This window comes from Mus caroli, chromosome 15, assembly GCF_900094665.2.
Source record: "Mus caroli chromosome 15, CAROLI_EIJ_v1.1, whole genome shotgun sequence".
Taxonomy (NCBI): Eukaryota; Metazoa; Chordata; class Mammalia; order Rodentia; family Muridae; genus Mus; species Mus caroli.
Genome location: NC_034584.1, coordinates 58,279,042 through 58,301,834, shown reverse-complemented (window position 1 = coordinate 58,301,834; position 22,793 = coordinate 58,279,042). Strand labels below are relative to the sequence as shown.

Below are 22,793 nucleotides of genomic sequence, written 5' to 3'. Positions count from 1 at the left end.
AGAGAGAGAGAGAGAGAGAGAGAGAGAGAGAGAGAGAGAGAGAGAGAGAGAGAGAATAAAATGAATGAGAGCTGGATTTCATCAGGAACTCATTCTTGTAATAATGATATTCATCTAGTTACAAAGTCACAGTCCTCATGGCCCCATCACCTCTTCATGGGCCTGCATCTTAACCCTACTTCATTGGCAATACATTTCCAACCTATAAACTCTGGTAGACACATTAAAACTCTAAGAACTGCATCTTTAAAAAGAAAAAGAAGGTTGTATATGTATAGTGGCAAATGCCTGTTATCCCAGCAATGGGAAGAGAGAGGCTGGAAGTTGAGAGTCAGAGTCAGCTTCTGGTCCACAGCAAATTGGAAGGCAGGCTGGGCTGAGACCTTTTAATCTTCCTAGCAGTCATATGAAATGGATGCTTGCATTGATCCCACTTTTTATTCAAGAACTTAGGCTCAGCACTTTAAGGTATGATATAAAATCATACTGCTCATAGGTAGTTGAACCAGAATTTCAGCTGAGGCCTACCAATGTGCAAGTTCTTAACCACTTACTTCTGTTGGTTGGTGTGGGCTAACCCACTTCCTTCCCTCCTTTCCTCAGATCCCCCACAGTGTTTGCTCTGCATCTAGCATCTCCATCTGGCCTAAAGTAGAACCTCTTGGAGTGGACACTTGATAGGGTTTGGGTGTCAAGGGTTTCCTGGAAACCTTTGGGCTCTCATGGAATTAAATGTTCCCCAGTGCTTTGGATCCTGTGGGGCTGCTGGAATCAGGATCTTTGCTTTTGCCTTGGCTAAGAGACAAGGGAATGACCCAGGCTAGTTGTCAAGTTATAAGCAGCCAAAAGAAGCTGAAAGAATTTGGAATTCTGTTTGATACCCCAAAGGGTTCTAAGAGAGGAAGTAACTGTTTCAGTTACACTTGTTGCTGGGATAAAAGACCCCCAACAAAGGCAACTCAAGGAAGGACGGAAGAGGTCATTTTGGCTCAGTTTAAGGGTAGAGAAATAATGACTGTCGTAACTTTAGGGAGAAGCTTGTCACATTGAAACTGCAGTAAAGAATCAGTAAAGAGAGAGGAACCATAGTGGTTAGCTCACTTTCTCACCCTTTCCCAGTCCGTGGAGTGGTGTTGCCCAAAATTTAGGTAGATCTTTCCGACCTCAGCTAACTTAATCTAGACAATCTCTCACGAGTATGCCTAGGGCTGGTCTCCTAGGTGATTCTAGATCCTGCCAAGTTGACTATATTAACATTGAAGTGGAAACTGAAGTGTTCTTCGGAAAGTCGGTTGGATGGTATTTTGAAAGACTAAGGCAGATTCGTGGAAGGACATGTGATGAGAGGGATTCTTTGCTAAGAACACAGAGGCATTTGTAGGCCTTACATTGTGTAATTGAACTCCCTTTGTCGGGACTCTGTAGAGAGAACTGCACCAAAGAACTCTTGGTGACTTGTTGAGGCTCTTTTGCTGCTTCCATGGTCTTGGGCTGATTGGCAGAGTGCTGTTAGCTGAGACACATGCATGTGCTGAGGCAAGACACATGGAGGACACTTGGTATTTGGAGGGTATAAATAGGACTGGATAGACAGTGTCCGAGAGAGAGATCTTGGCTTGTTGGTAGAGTTGCTGTTCAATGCTTGTGAGTCTCTCAACTTCCCTGAGAGAGGCACAGCAGAGAACTTTCTGGTCCCTCCTGCTGACTCGTGCTGAGGCCTGGCTGTCTCTGCTAGGTAGTGCCATTGCTGAGGATTCAGGTTTGCTATCCGGACTGCCGGTGTATCTATGAAGTGTTTGCGAGAGGATCAGAGGTGCTGCTAACCTGTGAACTGAACTGGCGATTTCCAGACAACACAGATGGGAGTTGCCACAAAGAACCTTTCTAAATAGGTCACTTCCCCAATATCCTTTCCTTCCCACTACCTCTGGTGGGAGGTGGGCTAAAAGGGAGGTCAAAGCATTTAAAAACCATCATTAAAAATAGTTTTTTTTTAATTAAAGTTACAAACCATCACAGTAATCAAGATTTTTTAAAAGTCAGTGCAATTTTTTAAATGAAAATTCTAAAACAAACAAAACACTGACATTTTAAGTATGTAAGACTGGTTTATCTTTTTGCCTTAGGCTATACTGCAGCAGTGTTGGGTATATCTCTTCCCCAAATGGATGGCCACTGTATGTTACCTCTCAACAGACTGTATCACCGTCATGCTTTGCCTTTTGGGGACAGTCTTGATACATAGCTCAGATTGGCTTCAAATTCACCACATAGCTCAGGTAGACCTCCCCAACGCTGGATTACAGGCATGTGCAACAAACTCTACATCACACACTTCAGCCAAAGATTCCTTTGGGACCCTTCCTTTCCTCATATTGATCTGTTTTTGTGAAAGGCCATTTTTGACGGCCAGGGACAACTGTCAACTCAAGAGAATCTCTTGGTTGTATTAATCGAGGGGGGGGGGCAGGACCACTATCCGCTCTGGTTGACACCAATCCCGTGGCTGAGATCCTTGACTTTACATGTGGAGAAAAGAGCTGCAGCCCGTGTTCACTCTATCCTGTTTTTAGATTGGGAATGCACTGGGAGCAGCTGCTTTAAGATCCCACTGCCTTGACTCCCCCACTGTAATGATGCACCCCGAACTCTGAGCCCAAATAGACTTCCACTCTTATTACTGCAACAAGAAAGAAGCTAAGGCACTGGCTTCCCTCCAGTCCTGCCTGAGAAACTCACTCTCCCTTTGTCTAACACCTCAGTTTCTTCATGCAAATAGGGATGGTAAATAGTCCCTACATTATAGCTTTGTTATAGTGTTGTGAGTGTTACATGATTATTAATATCATAATTATAGGTTCCACCTATAGTGAGCACTCAGTGACAGCTCGTTCTTTTATCAATGGGGACGTGATCCCACAAGGTGACAATCGTTTGACATGCTTCATGTATATTTCCCAAAGGCCAGGAGTACTTTTTACCTTGTCTGGAAGGAAAACTTGCTCACATGTAGTTCCTCGCCCATATTTCTAATCACTCAAGTTCCATTGCAGGCTCCAATCTCTCTCTCTCTTTCTTCTTCTTCTTCTTCTTCTTCTTCTTCTTCTTCTTCTTCTTCTTCTTTTTGCAGTATTATCAGATATATTGAATTTGTTGTCATTAAGATCAACAAACTACTTTGAAGGACTGCCCACTGTGACATGGAAAAAGCTTTGTAACACAGAACACTCTTCTGACATATTGCACTGAAATAGGGTTATACCTCTAGAACAAATGAATATCCATTTATTGATGGCTAAGTCCACCATTGAAAAAGGCACTACAGAGATCAGAAAACATGCATAAGTTCAAATTTACAGTACAAAAATAACATGTTGAGAACTTTTCCCATCATCTACGCATTGTAGCTTGGGTCTTAGTGCCGAAGATTATACCTACAAGGGTTGGGCAAGGTGCTAGGCAAAGCTCTTCTCACTTGCTGATGGTGAACATACTGGCCCCATCACTCTGTACCAGCCCAAATGAGAAAGGGGTGAAGACTGGAGAGAAGGACATTTGCCGGAGATCTCCCCCACAAATACTGACCAGGCAAGCAGCCTGGCATTGATTCCCCCAGCAGGATGACTGCCACATTGCCCAAAATTACCAGTCTGGATGCTTCTACTCCAGCAGCAGAGTACAGGGGAACTCTTAGAAGCTTGGAGTGGTTATTGTGAGATCAGTATTATAAAGAGGGCGTCAAGAGATGTTTGCTAAAACCAGGACAAATAGATCAGCCATGAAGCCCCCTATTTATATTATGTGGAAGGCAAAAGATGATTTTCCCCCTTTGTCCTTTTCTCCTATAGACTTGTTTGAAGAGCATCAGGATTGATTAATTGAAAGAACAGTGTTCAAGAATACTGTCTTCAGAGTAAGATATAGATCCATACACCTGAAACATGTATATGATTACAGATCACTTAGGGTTTTGTTCAAAACTCTCTTCTTTCTGCAGTTCATGTGCAGATGTCCACCACCTCCAGGATGTCCTCCTATCTTTAATATGTCTGTGAGGTCAAGATCTACAGGCCCCAGTTTCAAAATGTTTACTGGAGGTAACATCAGAGCCTAAATACTACCAAGAGTCACAGTTGATGACTAAGGGCCATCACTCTGACTGAACCCAGTACTTACATGAATGGTTAATTTCATTCCCACAACTTCATTTGACAGATAAAAACAAAACTACAGAATATTTAAGCCCAGAGAAGGGAATAAAGTCTTGAAAGGTCAATAAAGACAGAAGACAATAAAGTCAGGATTTGAACTGGAAACAAACGCTTCTATCCAAAATTCCTTTTTTTTTTTTTTTTGAGGAATTAGGGGGAGGGGCACCTTTTAAGGCAGGTCCCAAGTAGCCCAGGCTAGAACTCCATATATAGCCAGGATGATGTTGAACTCTTATTCTGTCTGTCTTCACCTCTGAAATGCTGGGATTAGAGGTATGAGCTATCACATCTGTTTTGTGTTATTGTTTTGTCTAAGATAAGGTCTCTCTGTGTAGCTCAAGTTGGCTTCAAACCTATAATCTTCCTGCCTCAGCCTGTAGAGTAATAGGAGTTCAGGCATGTACTACCATGCCCAGATCAAGTGTTCTCCGCCCCATCCCTTGTGGGTATGTGTGTGTGTGTGTGTGTGTGTGTGTGTGTGTTTAAGCCAGAGGTTGACATCAAATATCTTTCTTAATCTCTCTCCATTATTATTATTAATTATTAATAATATTATTATTAACATACATTCTCTCATTGAACCTGGAGGTCACCAGTTATTCTAGATAACTGGCTAGCAGACCCAGGGGTCTTCTTGTCTCTGGCTCCCTAGTTCTTGGATGACAAGGAAGGCTTTTCCCATGGGTGCTAGAAAGCCAACTCAGGGGCCTTCTGCTTAAGCAGTACACACTTTGCTGACTGAGCCATCTCCCCAGCCTTCAGAGTATTCACTCTCTGATAATTCTATGATTAGCTGAGGATGAGGAAAAGATGATAGAAAAGAGCTCCTGCCTGGGAGGCAATTTTGCTGCCAGGAGACACTGGACATTGTCTAGTGATAGCTTTGGTCCTTCGGGCTAGGTTTTGTTGCTGACGTTCAGTGGACTGCTGCCAGGCATGTTGTTCAATGTCCTATGATGTGTACGAAGCCCCTCGTAATAAGGTACCAACTTATTATACCAACAGCTCTAAGAATGATACCCAGCACTGGGGAAATCCGAGCAAAGCAAGACAGTGAGGAGCTGGCATAGGGTGTTGCCTTCTTAGGTGCCAACTCCCCCTCTTACCAACTGTGCAGGCTCCTCTACCTCCCCTTCCCCCCCTCCACCCTCAAGCCTGGCCCCTACCCCAGCCCTGCAAAGCCTGAGACTGCAAAACCACACCCACACTGCCTTCTTTGCACCAAGCACAAACAGGAACGCATTACCTTCCTCCTCAGAATCTTCTCCTTCTCCCTCTTTGTGATGGTTAAAAATACCCCCTCCTCCTCTCCCTCCTCCTCCTCACAGGTGAGCACCATTGTCCCTCCTATGTGCCCTGCACCCCCATCAGCCAGCACACAGTGCCAGCTGTCTCCTAACTCTTCCCTCAGCCTCACTGCTCCTGATTCACTAACATACTTGGAGCCAAAATAGCTTCTTATTCCGTTATCGTCATGAGGTTGAAGGCGTTTTATATCAACCTCATTTGATTGTCCTGATCACGAATTTCGTAAGGAATTCAACTAGGGGAACTTTAGAGACCCACTTAATTCCTATCTATGTGTCTAGGATAAATTCATGATGCTCTGGATATTATCAGCTGGCCTTCTCCTCCAGTGGACAAAGTGGTTCTCCCATAGTTCAGAGCCTGCCCCATCCTGCTCTCCTCCGGTGGGGCCCCCCAGTTCTGCCTCTGCAGATGCAACTGCTCCAACAGAACCTTCCCGTCCCCCACAGACGCTGGCATGCCTGGCCATCTTTGAGAAGCCTCCACCCTTGCCTCCCACGTGCTAGACAGCCACATTTCTCAAAAGAGTTGTCTACACTTGCAGGCTCCCACTCGTTCCTCAACCCACTGCAATCTGGCTTCCGATCCCTTTGCTCCATCCACACAGCCCCGGTAGAAGTCAGTACCCTTACAACTGTCCAGTGCAATAGATGCTCACCTCTCGATCCTCACGGGACTGAATTTGCTGGGATATTTATGAGTGTTGGCCATCTCCTGTCTTTGGGAGTAATTTCTTCCCTTGACCCCCTGGTCCTTTCCGGCTTCCCTCTTCCATGCGATTTAAGAATATATTCAGCTACAGCTGGTACCCATGGCTTCAACTACCAGGAAAGGCAGTATGGATAGCAAAAGAGTTTGGAGACTAGAGCTCCTCCACTCACTAACTATTTGGCTTCAGGCAAGTCACTCAACATTCAGGGCCTCAGTTTCCTTAACTATAAAATAGTACAAAAGTGGTTTAGTCTTTTTGGTTTCTGTTACTGAACGTGCACCTTTCTTCTAAGGATGCAGACCTTCCAGTATTACCCAACTATGAGGCCTGTTCAGGCTGTCTTGGCTCGGGCACATAGGGAGTGCCTAGGCAGTCAGTATGAATATATAGATAAAATGCTGTTCTGAATTGAGTTGTCTCAGAAGTAAAACTGGAGACCAGGAGTTAGGTACAGTTACTTCATCTGGGAAGTGAACCCAAGCAGAACAAAGGAGGGAGGAGAAAAGGGGGGGGGGTGAATAGTGAAAGAATGGGTTAATTTCTTGCTTGCCTGGAAAACAAATGTAAAGAAACTATTGGGTCCTTTGGCCAATGCTAAGCAGATTTAATTCACCTTGGTCCTAAGGCCTTCCTTAGAGTAAGGGGTCATTACTGTGGACCCTTCCCTTCCCTTCACTGCAGAATGGCTTGCCACTTAATATGGCATATAATGTAACAAGTAGTCTTTTTGCTTTTAGAGACTGGGTCTCAAGCAGCTTAGGTGAGCTTCGAATTCCCTAAGTATCTAAACACGACCTTGAACTCCTCATCCTTCTGAGAGCTGGGATTACAGGCATGTGCCACCATGCCCTGGCCCAATAGGCAAGACCTTTAATGAGGAGATGCTGGGGAAGCACAGAGGAAGGCATAATTAACTGGTGATGTGCCAAAGAGACTACAGTTACGTCAACTGACAGTCCTAATTGTTCACAGTGTTCATTTCCCAGGACCATTAGTATAGCCCACTGGAGCTTCTTCCATTACACTGAACACTCCACCTCAAGTCTCTGAGTGAAGGATTCAGGGAGCTGAGGGAGAGAGTGAATTGGCATGCTTGGATGACAGACAGATCTGGATTTCTAGTTTGCCCCTTATATCCAACATGTGCTGACTGAGGGGCTCCCATGTGCTCGTATGGTTCTTGGCACTGAGAGTGGGAACACAAGAGAGACAGTCAAGAATTCTGCTGTGACGCAGCTTAGCCATGGGGAAATGTTAAGCAAGCATCCAGAAAGATACAATAGAGACAGGAGCTATGCAGCAACAGGACCAGGGGCAGGATGTTGGGAGAGGTGCGGGTGGTGAGGATGTGGGGGTCAGATACAGTGGATCAAACGGTGAACTGTGAGTGCCGGACTTCTGCTCTGTGATTTATCTGCCGACCTCAGTTGGGTAGAGGTTCTTTCCAATAGGATGGTGGCTATGAGGGGCAGGCATTCCGGGTTCTTAGGGCCCAGCTTGGAGCTTTTCCTGTGACCTGTAACTACAGAAAGTGTTGAAGAAAAGGCATGCCTATGGGTGCCAAGCACAGGTCTGTTTGTCCTTGGGAGACGGAGCTGGTACCCAAGTTTCAGTTCCCAGCATGTTCATTTCAGTTCTCACTTACCCACACGTGGTCCTTCCTCTAAGTCTTGAGAGTCAGAGGAATCTCAAACACTCAAGTAAAACCACCAAACTGCAGCCTACAGGTAAAGTGTGGTATTTCCTCGGGAAACCACAATGAATCACTCCCCGTGGCCGCCCAGACTCCCTGGCTAGTTCTCCTAAACCCCCTGGAGCAGCTCAAGGCTTATTAACGCGACCTCCCCCCAAGTCTCCCACCCTCAGGTTAAGAACAAAATCTCCAATCTTGTGAGGCCTGGTGAGTTTCTAATTTTACCAGAAAGGGGTCTCTACTACGCCGTGGCTGATCTTTTCTTCTTCAGACAGCAGTTTCTGGAAGACTCAAAGAAAAACAATCACCAGTAATGAGGGAGAAACTGACACCCTTGGGCCAGACCTGCCCCCGAGCTAGGTCCACACAGACATGCAGAATACACAGCCCACAAGTTAGAAGCCTCCCTTCTCTGACATCTCTAGAGTGCAGTAATACCCAAGCATTGTATCATTGATGTCTCCAACATGCCAGTCTAAGCATCTTGTTTTCAAATTAAGTCTACGAACACTCCTTTCTTGTTTGAGAAACTGAGCCTCAAGGAAGTATCACTTGCAGGAAAGAGGAAAAGGCCATTTTCCAACCAGGTTTCAGAGCCTGGAATGCTCGAATGCTAGCCAGATCATCTCTGTGCTATCCAAAAGGTTTTGCCTCCAGGCACTGGGTAAGAAGATAGAAACCGACGGAAAGGAACAGGAGAAAGTAGCCTAGGAGAAGACAGTGCAGGATGGGAGAGAGGCCACAGTCTTTTGGTGTCCCAGCTTTAGCAAAGCTCCACTTCAAGGCCAAGGTTCTCTGCTGATAAGCCCCACCTCTGCCTTCTGTGGCCAAGAAGGAGGCCCACCCCATGCATCTCCTACACTGTCCTATACTCCTGTGCCCTGAAGTGTGCCCGGCGGGCCAAGGGTTAAACGCAGCGGGAGCCCCCGGCGCGGGGCAGCCGCGGGCCGGGAGTGCTTAGTCAGGATTCCGATTTCCTGCCGAAGTGTTTGGATTTCCTGCAGCCCGCTCCCGCCGCCGCCACCGCCGCCGCCGCCGCCGCCGAGCGGGCTCGAGAGAGCGGCTCCGCGTCGCCGGCCTCCTCCTCCCCCCTCCTCGGCACATGGTCGCCCGCCCCTTCCTGCGCCGCGCTCGGCTCCCGCGCCTCGCCCGGCCTCGCCGCGCCCGCGATGGAATAATGCCCAGCGGCCCGCCCGGTCCCGGTGAGTGGCGAGGCGGCGGGGCGGCGGGAACAGGCGCGGTGGGGCGCTGTACGGCCACCCGCACACCCCCTGTGGGCTCCGGGTGTCCCCGTCCGCCCGCAGAGCACCAGCCGGGGGCGTGCGGGGCGCGCGGCCGGCTCTGCAGGGGTTGGCCGGGCGGCCCGGGGACTCCGCAGCCGCAGCGCCGGAGCGCGCGTTCCCCTGCTCCGCGGAGGAGACCCGGGTTGGGGGCGTGCGCCAGGGGCGCAAGGGTCCCGGCTCCAGGAGAAGGCCAGGGCAGACGCCGGGGCGCTTCCCGAGTCCGATGGGGGCGCTTTCTCTGTCCTCCCGGGCACTCTCCCCTCCCATCGGGGCTCTCTCCTTCTCCTCTGGGGCGCTCTCCCGGCCCTCGGAGGCGCTTTCCTTCTCCTCCCCGGCACTTTTCCCGGTTCTCCAGGGGCGCTCTCTCCCCGCGCGGCGGGGAGGCGCGGGCATTGGCCGCCGCATTGTCTCGGGCGCAGCAGAGGAAAGTTCCCCTCGGCGCGGGTCCCGGCCTGGACATGGCGCTGCCAGGCAGGCCCCAGACCACTTAAAAGGAAAAGAAACCGGGAATGGGGGGTGGTAATCCCCCTTGGGAGCTGAGAAGTGCCTATGTCTTCTTCCGCTTGTACCATTTTGGAACCTGATGCTTTTTATGAGAGCAACAGTAAGTTTAAGAGCGAGAAAAAAAATAGAAAGAAAGAAACTCGCTGGTATCTGGTTTTCTGCTGTTTAATTCATCCAGAGACATCATCTCACGCCCTCGTAGGGCGTGTTCTTTTTATCAAGGAGAGGCTTAGCCAGGTCTAGACCAAGTTAACTTGACCTTAGCCTTAGCTGTACAGATGCAAAAGACCATTTTCCCCCTTCCATCGACTCCATCAGGTTGTGTTAGCAGGATTGCTTCTGGGATAGCAGTGGTACAGGATTGCTGAGTAATGTTTTCAGATTGTAAAACAGAATGTAATTCTTAGGCCAGTTTCTTGTCTATTGTAGCCCGAGTGGCCAGGTCTTCTTGTGAGCCGCTGGAAGGCCCCTGTGTAGTGGCCATTGGGAGAGGGGCTTGAGAGGGGGGTGGGGTGCCAAAAAGAAAAGAATCTCGGAAAACAACTGTTTTCTCTTTTAATGTGGAAGAGATTCAGAAAGATTCTATGGACACAACTACTTGGTGGCCTGGCCAGGAATAGCTTACTTCCAAGCCTCTAAACTCCCTGGCCTGGCCACCCTGTTTTTGCCAGATTGTGATCTGCCAGCCATAAACCAGGAGTGTTACTGTGTCTTTCAACTCTCTCCACTTTAGCACCTTCTCCTGTTCTCTTATCTGTTATTGGTGTTGTTTCTGAGCTATGCAGTTATCTCAAAGAACATATTTTGAGATAAGAGGTTTTAAAATTACCCTGTTTAGAAATGCATAATGGTTTTTAGTACTTGTATGGTAATTAAAAAAAAATCTAAAAAAGAAAGAAAGAGAGAAAGAAAGAAAGAAAGAAAGAAAGAAAGAAAGAAAGAAAAAGAAAAAAGTATTGCCCAACTTCTCCTGTTCACTGACACAAGTGGATTTGGGATTCAGCTTTCAAGTGGATTTGAAGCATACAATTGTAGTTATTATATGGGTGTGGGGGGTGCTTTTCTCTATTCTCTCATTTTGTTTGAAACAGACGAACTCCAAGCCAGCATTGTCTTGACACAGAATGTGCTGTGAGATTTTTTTCAGAAGTCTCAATTCTGAATCCTCCTCTCTCTGCGAGCTAGGCAGCCCACCTAGTTTCCTCTTCTTGAAAGCTGAGTGGTTGGCTTTTCCTCTTTAGTATGTGATAATGTTAGAGAGAAAGGACTTTTTCACAAGCTTGCCATTTGGTGAAGGAAATTGAAATTCCTTACACCTCTCCAGGCCTCCACAACCACAGCCAGCTAGATTTTCAAAACCAGTGCAGGCCCTGCAGGCCCAGAGATGAATGTGTGCATTCAGGCTGAGCCCTCCTAGTCCAGACCCTCCTCCCAGCCGGCTGCTCCGTGTTGCACCCAGGTGGCTGTGGTCTGGGGGACACGAGAGCCCCCCTGTACCTGTGTTGTTCGTGGGTTTTCCCAACCAAGTTCTCATTGTGTCAGATGGGATCTTCCTGGGCCCCTTACATTTTCTCCTTCCATCTTCTTTTTCTCTCACTGGGGTATCTGACGTCGGCTCCAAGGTCTTTTCTAGAAATCTGCCTAGATGATCCCTACATGAGCAATGCTGACAGTGGCATCTCACACTTATTAAGCACTTGTTCTATGCTCTAGACTTGTTGCCTCCTAAGATGGACTAAGAGAGTGTTGGGGATATGGCTCCATGGAAAAGAGTGTTTGCCGTACAAGTGTAAAGACCTGAGTTCAAATCCCTAGCACGCATGTAAAAAGCCAGATGTCCTGGTAAATCTAGCACCCACAGAGTGAGTGGGTGAAGATAGCATGGTTGCTTGAATTTGCTAGCACGCCTTGGCCTGGCTTTGGGTACAGTGGAGACCCCATATGACTCCTGTGTTTAGTCATTGGTATATGCTTTCAGGCAGATGTGCATATATGTCTGTCTGTCTGTCTGTCTGTCTGTCTCTCTCTCTCTCTCTCTCTCTCACACACACACACACACACACACACACGAGTGCCCCCCCCCCCAAAGAGGGGACTCCTTGGGAGTCTTTCCCAGAAAGGACAGCCTTTCTCAAGTTCATCTGGATGGAGTCATTCTTTCTTGTATGCAGTAAACATTTGCTAAGTGGCTCTATTGTGGGAGGTGGTAGTCATGCAAAGATGAATAGCACCCTGTTCTCAAGGCCTCGTCTTTTCTGCCCCATCTTTCATTGTCAGGATTATACTCTTTCATTTAATTAATCAATTCCCCAAACATCCACTGAGTACCTGTTCTATGCTAAGCCGTGCACGGAGTCCCCGTGAGACAGTGAGGACCAGGATCAATGAGGCCTCACCCTCCTGGGGCTTGTATTCCACTAGAGGACCTGGGCATCTGGGAAGAAGCTGGTGACTTGTAAAGAACGAAAACTTGTGGGATGTAAGTTACCCAGGAAATCGGCGAACGAAGAGGAGGGTGTGAGTAGAGTTGGCTCTTGGTTTACCAGAGAAAGCCAGGTCTGAGACTGGAAGATAGAGGAGTAGCTAGGCTGAGATGTAGGGAAAGGACATTCCGAGGCGATGGGTAGGAATATACAAAGTCTTCTGTGCACAGGAGGGCTCCAAGTATTGCAGGGAGTGAGCCGAGTCAGGAGCTCACGTGAGGTTGATATGTGTTTTAGAGCCCCGTTCACACAGCTTGGATCCTCCCACCAAAGGCCGCGTTACTGAGTTTAGGCTCAGGAGTATACCCTGGACATGTCGAAGAGCCTGCTTCATGAAGAGTGGGTCATAGAAACAAAGAGTAGGTGCAGCAAGGCTGCATTAAGCTGCCGTTTTTGCTATTCCAGAAAAAGGGCGAGCAGACTGGAGTGGTTGCAGTGGAGGCGGGAAGGAGCTAGTGAGTAGCAGTTAGGACATGGAGAGAGAACTGATACATGCGATGGATTCTATAGAGATGATGGGACATGGTTGGAGATGGGGGGGGGACTCAAATATGGGTCCTCTGACAATATCTCAAGCAGCTTGGGGCACGGTGGCCTCATATTGGGGACAGGAAAAATGTGGAAGGAGTTAAGGTTTGTAGGGAAAAAGCTTGGTACTGACTGCGCTAAGGCTGGGATCCATAGGAAGGTCTCAGACAGAGAGGAAGACAGAGGTCCTTAAACTAAGAGAAGACGAGATGCCGAGGCTGGAGACATGGTTCCCGGCCTGAAGCTGAGCCACTGAAGCGCTTCCTTACCATGCACCTGCTGTGTCATTTCCCCTGAGCATCTGTTCCCTTATCCCTGCCTGGCGTGCTCTTCCTCTTTCATTGGCTGACTCCCACTTATCTTCTTCAATGCATCCATGTCTTTATCTCCAGGAAGATGCTTTCGCCTTCCTGGCCCACTCTTGGTTCCTTGGTTCCTTCTTATCCTGTTGCACTGAAGTTACGTTTTCTTCATCTCTTATGCCCGTGAAACATTCAGACTGGCCCTAAATACAGAATGGTAAATGCTGAAGGCAAATGCATGTAGGCTCAAGAAGTGTGAGCTGTTCTTACTGAGTTGGGCAGCAGGCATGTGGATAAAAGTGGTCTTTTTTAAAGGTGAGTGTAATGATAGTATATTAGTTTATCTGTTGCTGTAGTAATAAAAGAAACGTGATTTAGCCAATAGAAGTTATCATCTTACAGCTCCAGAGTCTGAATAGGCCTCAGCATTCTAAAGTCAAGGTGTCCTTCTGTGCTCTAAAGAGGGCTGGGCTTTCTCCCCAGCTTTGGAACCAGCTGTGTACTTGGCTCGTGTCTCCCAAGTCATCAGTGGTCTCCTACGGCCGTTTTGATTCTACCTTTGGAATCTCTCTCCTACATAAACTCATTAGGCGTTTGCTTTGGGCTGCTGTGTAATCTCAGCCACTCTCTCTAGGTTGGTTTGTTTTCCCCCTAGCCAAGGCTGAAGGCTGACCTTGGGCTTCTGATGTTTCTGCTCCTGTCTTCTAAGTTTGAGGATTACAATTGGGATCATTGGTGGACGTCCCCACATCTGGTTTATGGAGTGCTGTGGATAGAACCCAAGACTTCATGTCTGATAGACAAGCACCAACATCCCCACTGTCCTTATTTGAAGAAGGGCTGCCTGGTATCATTGTTTCTGTCTGCAGCCTTCAGTTCCTTTTCCCACATAACTAAACTTGTCCTCAGGATGCCTTTGGGGTGTGTTGGTAGGGCGGTGGTGGTGCTGTGGGTAGTCAGGGGAGAGACTGCTAACCAAGCAAGGAAGACAGGTCAGGGACATTTCCTGTGACACTAGTGATGAGTGTTTAGCCCTTCCTTTGCTCTCTGCTGTGGGGAGTTAGGCCTGATGGTTTCCTCTCAGCCCAGGGATGCCAACCCTTCTTATCCTTCCTCAGCAGTGAATGAGTTCATCAGTTATAAAAGTCCTCCCAGCTCACCTGTCATCACATCCTCTCTAAAATGGGAGTCAGGGGTTAGGGCACTGTTCCTCTTATTGAAACTTGGCTTAGACTTCATTTCTCAGCACTTCACGAAGCCCCTTTTGTTCAGCTAAAATCTTGGTTCCAAAGTCAGAGCTAGCGTTCCCAATATGAGCCAGCCTTGTCCTCAAAGGCACAAGAGAGGTCAGAAGAGGTCCTGTGTTGGCCCATGACAAATCCGTTTGCACCTTGGGGGAAACACTAACAGTGGAGACCCAGCTTGCTAGTGGTGCATGGGTAGGTGGCCTCATTGTCTGAGAGCAAGGGCCTCGGCCATGATGTGTCATGCAGCCACGTCGCTGTTAGGGGGTAATTAAGACCAGATTTCAGCAGGCTTTCAGTTAGAGAAAATGGGCTGCTGTCCCAGATACTCCTGGAAGCCAGATGCTTTCCTGAGGCATAAGCACTTTGGAGATCCACATTAGCTCTGCTGGCCACCAGCACACTGGGCTGCAGAGCCGAGGGCGTTGGCTACCTGAAGTTCTCCGTCATCCCCCTGGAAACACCGCCAGTCTTGTGATATTTCTGGTGTTTCCTCTTCTTCTTTTGCCTGCAGCCAGGAAGTGTGAAGGTGCACACAGACTTGGAAAACTAGGAGTAAGCAGGTTCACCCTTGCCTGGGGCCCAGTTGGAGTCTCGTTTGGGACGAAGGAGAGCACACCCAATGGTACTTCCTCCAGATGTGACACACATTCTGCAGTAGCAGGCTCTTCTGGATCTCTGTAGGCAGGACAGGAAGAGGGACGGCAAGATGGCAACTGTACCCGTTCCGGGATTGCCTGCACTTCCCTGTTCAAACCTGAGCATGACGTTTTTTGGTCAGAGATCTCTGTGTGCACTAAATCCTGTGCACGTGCGTGCGTGCCTGTGTGTGTGTGTGTGTGTGTGTGTGTGTGTGTGTGTGTGTGTGTGTGTGTGTGTAATATCCTGTGTGCATGTTTTACCAAAGCAGTTTCTATTTTGGAGTAAAATAGAGAGGGATGCTTAGCCAGGCTGTGTAGTAGTTGTCCCCTGACGTCTGTGACACCATTAAAGCAGGATGGCCAGAGGGAATAGTTCCCTGAGGGGAGCCGTGGTAGACTCAGGGCTGTCTGCTCGTGACCCAGCCGCCCCCTCTAACTGCACATAGTTGACTTGGACAATGTGGGAAGAACATGAGGGGTACCCTTACTGTGGCTTTGTTGCAGCCATCCTGCGAGAAGCTGTTCATTTTGTCGTCTTTCCTGTAACATGGGCCACTTTGAAGGGGATTGGTGGAAGGAGCGGGACCCCGTTATTCTGTGCAGTGCTGAGCAGAGAGGAGGAAGGGTTACACGTTGCTCACGTCGTTCAGCCATGTTGTCCTGCTTCTAGAATTTTCCATCCTTAAGTTTTCAGTGGTAATGACTGTTCCTGTCATTCGTAGGAATTACTGTTGGTTCTTTGTCAGATGGTGCTTGAAGGGCTAGGGAGATGGCGTAGGCTGAAAAGGGCTTCCTGTTCAACTTCTTATCCTGGCCACTTATCCCCGGATTGTACTCTTTCCTTTGGGCTTCCCCTCTCTGTTTTACATCATTTCAAACACGCTGATGTTCTCGTTCAGACTGACCCACGATGCTTGTTCTGAATGAGTTACTTCTTTTGTTTGTGGTGTGTTCTGTTTGGGGGAACACAGTGGTTTGGGCTCTGGGGGGCCCTCAGGTATCCTGTGTTCCAGAGGGGTCTGTCTCTTCTGTAGCAGCCCTGGGTGTTTCCTGGGCCCCTGACTTTCTGCCAGAGAGTCTGGACTGAAGATTCGGTCAGTAGGCTCCTGGTAGAAGAGAGTTTGCCTACCCAGAGCATTCAGGGAACGATGCTTACCCTGCCCCAGACCCTAACGCAGCGGTTCTCAGCCTATAGGTCAAGATCCTTTTGTGGGTCGAACGACCCTTTCACAAGGGTCGCATAGCAGATATTGGCATAATGATTCATAACTGTAGCAAAATTACAGGTCTGAAGTAGCAACGAAAACAATTTTTATGGTTTGGCCCACCTCAACATGGGGAACTGTCTTAAAGGGTTCCAGCATTAGGAAGGTTGAGAACTGCTGTCCTAAGGCTTTCTTGACACTTCTCTGGACAGTTGGAAAGAAACATTCAGGCTATCTTTTCAGAGAAGACTTTGATCTTTTCAGGGCCTCGGCTCTGTGAAGAGGCTTTGGCTTTTCTTTGTTTCTGGTAGGTACCAGATTGCTTAATTCAGTCTGGCTTCTTCAGAAGGCTGGAGAAGAAAGAACATTCATGAAAATGTATAAAAAAAATTCTCTATTAACACATTAGCAATAAAAGGTTGGCGTCAGGGATGGGGATGAAGTTGGTGGGGTGTTTGTGTAGCATAAATAAAGCCCTGGGTAAAATCTGTGGTACCCTCAAAGCTTGGCATGGCGGTGCAAACGCGTAATCTCATTGGGTGGAAGCAGGGAAAGTTCAAGGTCAACCTTAGCCACTTATCAAGTTTGAAGATAGCCTGGGCTACAGGCAAACCTGGGGTTTTTGTTTGTTTGTTTGTTTGTTGTTGTTGTTTTAAAGGGTGAATTCAGAGAGCAAGTATTTCCTGAGTTTGCTCCTCCTGTCTTCATCTGCTTGCTGTAGGTACTTACTGCTGGAAAAGGAGGAGGCCTGGTTCAGGGACCCTGCAAGCTTCAGTGTCTAACCTTGAATAGTGGTGAGGAAAAACTATTTCCTAAGGAAGGAGGGAGGGAGCAGGGAGACAGAAGACAGCTAGGATAGGAGATAATTTAAAAAAATATGAACTTAAGATTGGGGATTCTGAGTTCTAGTCGTGGGCCTGATACTGACTAAGGACAAGATTGCGCAGTGGACATGGGGAGAGTGGAAGTGTGCTGGTTAGTCTGGGAGCTTTTTCAGTGCGCTGGTGTACTGCCAGCAGCTGGGCTTTGGGGAGCTGAGCTGGCTCTTGTGACTTCCACTGGGGTTCCACAACTGAGTGCCAGACTGCCACTTAAAGTCATTATGGGATAGGATCTATGTGTTTTTGTGGCTTTAACCCACTGGTCTCTTGGTCTGCTCGTCTGAGGGGCGGTGCTCATGTACTCTGGTGGCCTGTCCTCTGTGCAGGTCCATCTTCCTGCCTAAGGTGATTGGGCAATGGAACACATACTGCATGCTGGCATGGGAAGCCCCTGCACGTGGGGGCAGCGATAATGGATGATGTTCCTTTCGGGTGGGTGTTTGTCTAGCGGTGTCCTGAGGCGTTTTCTCTCTAAGTCATTCACTCTCCATCATAAGCCTGTGGGAGAGAAAGTGTTCTAACCACAAGGGTAACTGAGATACACTAGCTCCCTCAAGGTCCCTTGGCTTGTAAGTGGCAAGACTTCAAACAAGGTCACTGAGCTCCTTACCCACTCTATATGTGTGTGAAGATGTGAGTCCGTCCCGATTCTTTATATGGCCCTCCAGGGTCTATCCTTAGCCTTTCTCTTAACCTCCCTAAATGTTCATTTCCTTTTATGTAAACAGTGAAAAATCTCACAGTTCTTCTTTTGGGGAGGTGAGGGGTGTCAAACAAAACATATAAAGAAAGTGCCTAAGCTCCTGGCACATGATCGGTGCAAGACAAAAGTGAGACAAGAGTTTCCTTTTGCTTGATGAGTTAGGGAAAGGAAAGGCTTCATCAGTTGGAAGAGTTTCCGTACCTCGTTTGCTGTGTGCCAGCTCTTAGGGTGGATAACGGAGAACCAGAAGTTATGTGTACCCAAGTACTCGGCAGGTGGACAGAAGAGAGAGGTGTAATTATGTAATGTTAAACCCATGTCCACCCCCAGGACCCCCATAGGAGAGCTGGCAGATATCAGCCCTGAGCTTGGAGGGCCAACGATGTCATTCCAGGGACATGATCAGAGAGAGCTTTGGTAACGGACGGGTGCCATCTGAGCTCGGGAACATTTCCGTAAGTGGCTACTGAGGAAGGGGAGTCCAGCCTGAGAAAAGCTGGACCAAATCCCGTGGTCGGCATGTGCTGGTGATTTGGGGAAAGGTCTAAGTGTTGTATTATTCGCTCCAGGAAAAAAGGTAAAGCTCTTAGCTGAAATAACACTGCATTCAGGGCTGCCTCTGGAATTCAGTTGTCCCCGCTGTTTCCTGTCTGTGCCACCCCCCCCCCCCCATCACGGAACCCTTCATGTGGAAACTCAAACAGCAGCATCTTTATAGACCTTCCTGTAATAGCCTTTAGCAAGCTTCCTCTCACAGGACAGTTACTTCCTCAGGCCTAAAATAGACTGGCAGCGGGGTGGAGGTATGGGCTCTCTGCAGACTGCACTGTGTGCTGTGGCTTGGATGAGCCTTAATTGTGTGGCCCAGGATTTGTGTGCATCAGAGGTTTGGTCCTCTTGGTGTGTTTGTGAGAGATGATGGAACTTCTTAGGAGTGGGAGGTCATGGGGGCAATGGGTAGGGTGGGGAAAAGGTAAGGGGGTGGGATCAGGACTTACCCTGGAAAGGTGCCTCAAGAGGGTTGTTACCAAGGGAGCCAGCCTGGTTCCACCCAATTCTCTCTGCCTCCTAGCTCAGAAATGAGACTGCTTGCTCTGACACATGCTGCCACCATTGCCAGCCAGCATATACCACCCGCCACAACACCCTCACCAGAAATGTGCTGATCCAAGTGTCCATGGTTTTGAACTTCTCAAAACTCCAGACCTTTATCCACCTCTCTTTCTTTCATAATGCTTCCGAGTCAAGCATTCTGTGGTAGTGAGGAAACCTCTATTAATTAATTTTTCTTGTTGCTGTACCAAGTAATTTAAGAGGGGAAGGGTTTATTTTAGCTACACTTTGAGGAGACAGTTCACCAGATCAAGGAAGGTGCTGCCTCCATAGGCCTGAGGTAGCTGGTCCTGTTGCATCCACAGTCCCAAAACAGAGAGATGAAAGCAGTGCTCGGCTCACTTTCTCCTTTTTTATTCAGTCTAATACTGTAGCCATAGAATGGTACCGTCCAAATTTAGTGTGTTTTCTAGCCCAAATTAACTTAAAATAAAAACTCCCTCAGTGACATGCTTAGAAGATTATAGATCATGTTGAACTGACAGTCAGGATCAACTATTCCAGAGTTCTTAAGACACGCTATATGGATGGAGATGTCTTGTAGGTGAGTGGGTGGGAATCTATAACAGACACTGCATGCCCAATATAATTTTCCCTTCTTTTTTGTTGACAAACCACTGACCATCGAAAGTCTCTATTCCAGGACTATTGAGGAGGGAGGTGGAGCTCCAAGGGCAAATCCTCACCATGGTCTTGTCCCCTTGGCAGTGACTGGTTTAGGCCTGGACTCATGACATGATTCTGGCCAATGCATTAGGTGTGGAACTGGGGAAAGATCTTGTCTCGTTCTTAGAACATTTAGGACTGAGGGTACAAGGTTGGTGGAGCGCTGCTTAGCATGCATGGAGCCCAGTAGTCATTCTCCAGCCTGGTGTGGAAGAGCATGCCTGCAATCTCAGCACGGGGAAGTGGAGGCTGGGGGATCAGGCGTTTGAGACCATCCTTATCTACACAGTGATCTCAAGGCTAGTCTCAAAACAAACCAACAGATTTCATGTTACTGTTGGGCCAATGAGATGGGTTCCTAACTTGGGAAGAACATATTGAAGATGTCAAAGCCGAAGGATGGGAGGAGCGAGACACTGGATTCTTTATTCATTATATAATAACCTACTTCAGTAGCCATGCAACCCACATTGTTTTTCCTTAACCCACTAGGCACACTAGTGCATGTCTTTATTCCCTGCATCCGAAAAGCAGAGGTATATCGTGAGATGCTGTCTCAAAACCAACACCTAGAAAAACAAAAGCCCCAACTTAACTAATAACTCGAAGGGATGTGAGCCATCTCACGTGAAATTTGGTCTCCTCCTGCTCTTAGCACACACACACTCTCAGTGCCGCTCTGAAGGGCTCCCCTGCACTGTGTACATCTGTGTCTTCACAGTCTCGCTGTCTTCACTTGAGCTTTCCATTCCCTCCCTTTGGCTTCCCCAAAGGCTGCTGCCTCTTTAAGGATGGCTCCCAGGCATTTTCTCTGCGAGGCCTTCTCTGCAGTCATCTTCCTGAGTACCTTAACAGCTAACACTTCCTCTCCCTCTTCCCCCTCTCTCTTTCTTTATTAAGTGCCTACTTCGTGCAGGTATTGGGTTATGCACTAGCACCATCTCTGCCTGTCTGAGACCTTCCGTGTCAATGGAGACGTGTGTGCACCAAGAGTAATCCAGTGTGCTTTGTGTGATCATGCAGGCACATGCAGTACTATGGTGTGCTTGTAAAAAGGTACCTGACCGTGCCTCGCAGGGAAGGTCAAAGGAAGACTTGTTAGGTATTATGTTTTACACTCCGTGTGTGTGTGTGTGTGTGTGTGTGTGTGTGTGTGTGTGTACAATGTGGTACCCCCAAACTGTCTAGCCACTTCCTAACTCAGTGTTCGCCTCTTTGTCCAAACCACTGACTGCCAGTGGAGGTTCACGCCTCAGCTAGGGCCACCTTCCTGCCAATCAAGCATTGGTGTCCATCCTCTGCTTAGGGAAGGGAAGGCCAGGGAAAGAGGAAGCAGTCAGATCTCTGCACCATCAGACCCAGGGGCCTTAACATGCACTCAATAAAGTGCTCACCCTGTAGCAACTCAGATGGTTAGTCAGTCTGTGATGACTTCTTCCTCTGTGCCTCTTTGGCTTAGAGTTTGGCAACCTGTATTTGGCTGAAGTTGACAATCTTGTGAGTTGTTGCCAAGGACTAGGACTTGAACCTGCTGCTCAACGGTGTTCACGTAGAAAAGGAGAGCAAACCTGTGCCCCGTGCTCCTCCCATGGCCACCGTGTAACTGGACACTCATGTGCTGCCTCTTAGGGGCAGAACGCCTGGCTCCTGGGACCTAGTGTGTCATGCTGCAGGTAGGCTAGTCCCCAGAGGCAGCTGTCACAGGGGAAAGTAAGAACAGATCAGTGGAGGTGTTTGAATTAGCCAGTGAAAAAATAGGTGTTGCTTTTCAAAACTTCTTTTCTTCCTAAAGCATCCGGATGGACAACACACGAATGTGTGGGATGTCTTCCTCTTGGAACGAGTTTCGAGTCGGTTGGGGTAAGTTGAGTTCAGTGAGGAGATTTTAAACTTGCAGTGTGAGGAGATGAACCGCGTGGAACATTTACAGATGGCAGCCACGTCTGCAGAGTGAGCAGCAGAAACCCAGCTTCTGGAGTGGTAGATGGCTGGGCTCACGTGAGCCCCAGCCTGGACTTTTATTGGCTTATTTGATGACCTGAAAAAACTCTTGAGGTCTCTCGGAGCTTCAGGTTTGTTTTCTTTCAAATGGAGACAAGGAGATTTCTGCTCTCTGAGCTGTGGCCAGAAGTCTCTGAAGAGGTATGTGGAGAGCACGTGCCTGGTACCTGGGGACTAGGGAACAGGAAATGGAAGCTGCCTTCGTGAGAGTGGGGCTGATTGTTGCAGGTTAAGTCATGCCCTTCCAAAAATGTGTTTTTAAAGTCCTAATCCCTAGAATCTCAGATTGTAAATTATTGAGAAATAAGTTCTTCAATGGAAATCAAGTTAAAATTAATTCATTGAGTGTGCTGGCTTCTTTCTTTCCCCCTTCCCCCTCTCCCTCCCCTCTCCCTCCCTCCCTTCCTCCCTCTCACCTCCCTCCGCTCCCCTCCCCTCCCTCCCCTCTTTCTTTCTTTCTTTCTTTCTTTCTTTCTTTCTTTCTTTCTTTCTTTCTTTCTTTCTTTCTCTTTCTTTTTTTTTTCTCTCGTCAAGAGACATAGGAGAGGAGGGAACCCATGATTGAGAATTTGTCTCAATAAGATCAAACTACAGGGCCTATTCTTAATTAGTATTGATGTGGAAGGGCCCAGTCCATTGTAGGTGTTGCTGGGCATGTGGTCCTGGGTGTATATGGACATAAACTGAGCAAGTCAGGAGGGCAAACTAGTCAGCAACATCCATAGCTTCTGCTTCTGCTTCATTTCCTGCCTCCAGGGTCCTTTCCCAACTTCCCTCAGTGATGGATTGTTACCTGGAAGTATACGATGAAATAAACCCTTTCCTCTCCAAGTTGCATTTGGTCATGTTGTTTTATCGCAGCAATGTGAACGCTACCTGACATTATTTTTGGCAGGATAGTATGATTGGGAAGAGGAGAAAGAGAAAGAAAGAGTTGGAAGAAGACAATGAAGAATAGGGATCCTCAGACATCGGCAGATGGAGGGATGTGTATCTCAGTTAGGACTGCTGGTAGCTGTTACAAACTAGGAATAGACAAGGGAAGATTGACACTGCTAAAGACATCAAAGAGACTATGGATGGCCCTGCTCATCTTGATTTGGGGATGCTAGAATTGTGAAGGAATATATTTCTGTTGTTTTTAAAGAACCAGTTTTGGTCATTTGTTATGGCATACCTAGAAAACTAGTATGGTGATGGGAGTTATGATGATTTGATGGTGATGGTGGCAATGGTGATGGTGATGATGGTGGTGGTGGTGATGATGGTGGTGGTGGTGGTGATGATGGTGGTGATGGTGGTGGTGATGGTGGTG

At 47.9% G+C, this 22,793-nt stretch overlaps 1 protein-coding gene across 8 annotated transcripts in view; it reads left to right on the top strand.

Moving 5' to 3' along the window:
• Positions 1–9,049: 9,049 nt before the first annotated feature.
• The window catches only part of Asap1 (ArfGAP with SH3 domain, ankyrin repeat and PH domain 1), a 289,301-nt gene continuing 275,557 nt past the window's right edge, over positions 9,050–22,793 (top strand). For all 8 annotated transcript variants that reach the window (XM_029469564.1, XM_021182730.2, XM_029469563.1 and 5 more), the window contains exon 1: positions 9,050–9,126. The gene's annotated coding sequence lies outside the window, so the exon portion shown is untranslated. The remainder of the gene's footprint in view (positions 9,127–22,793) is intronic.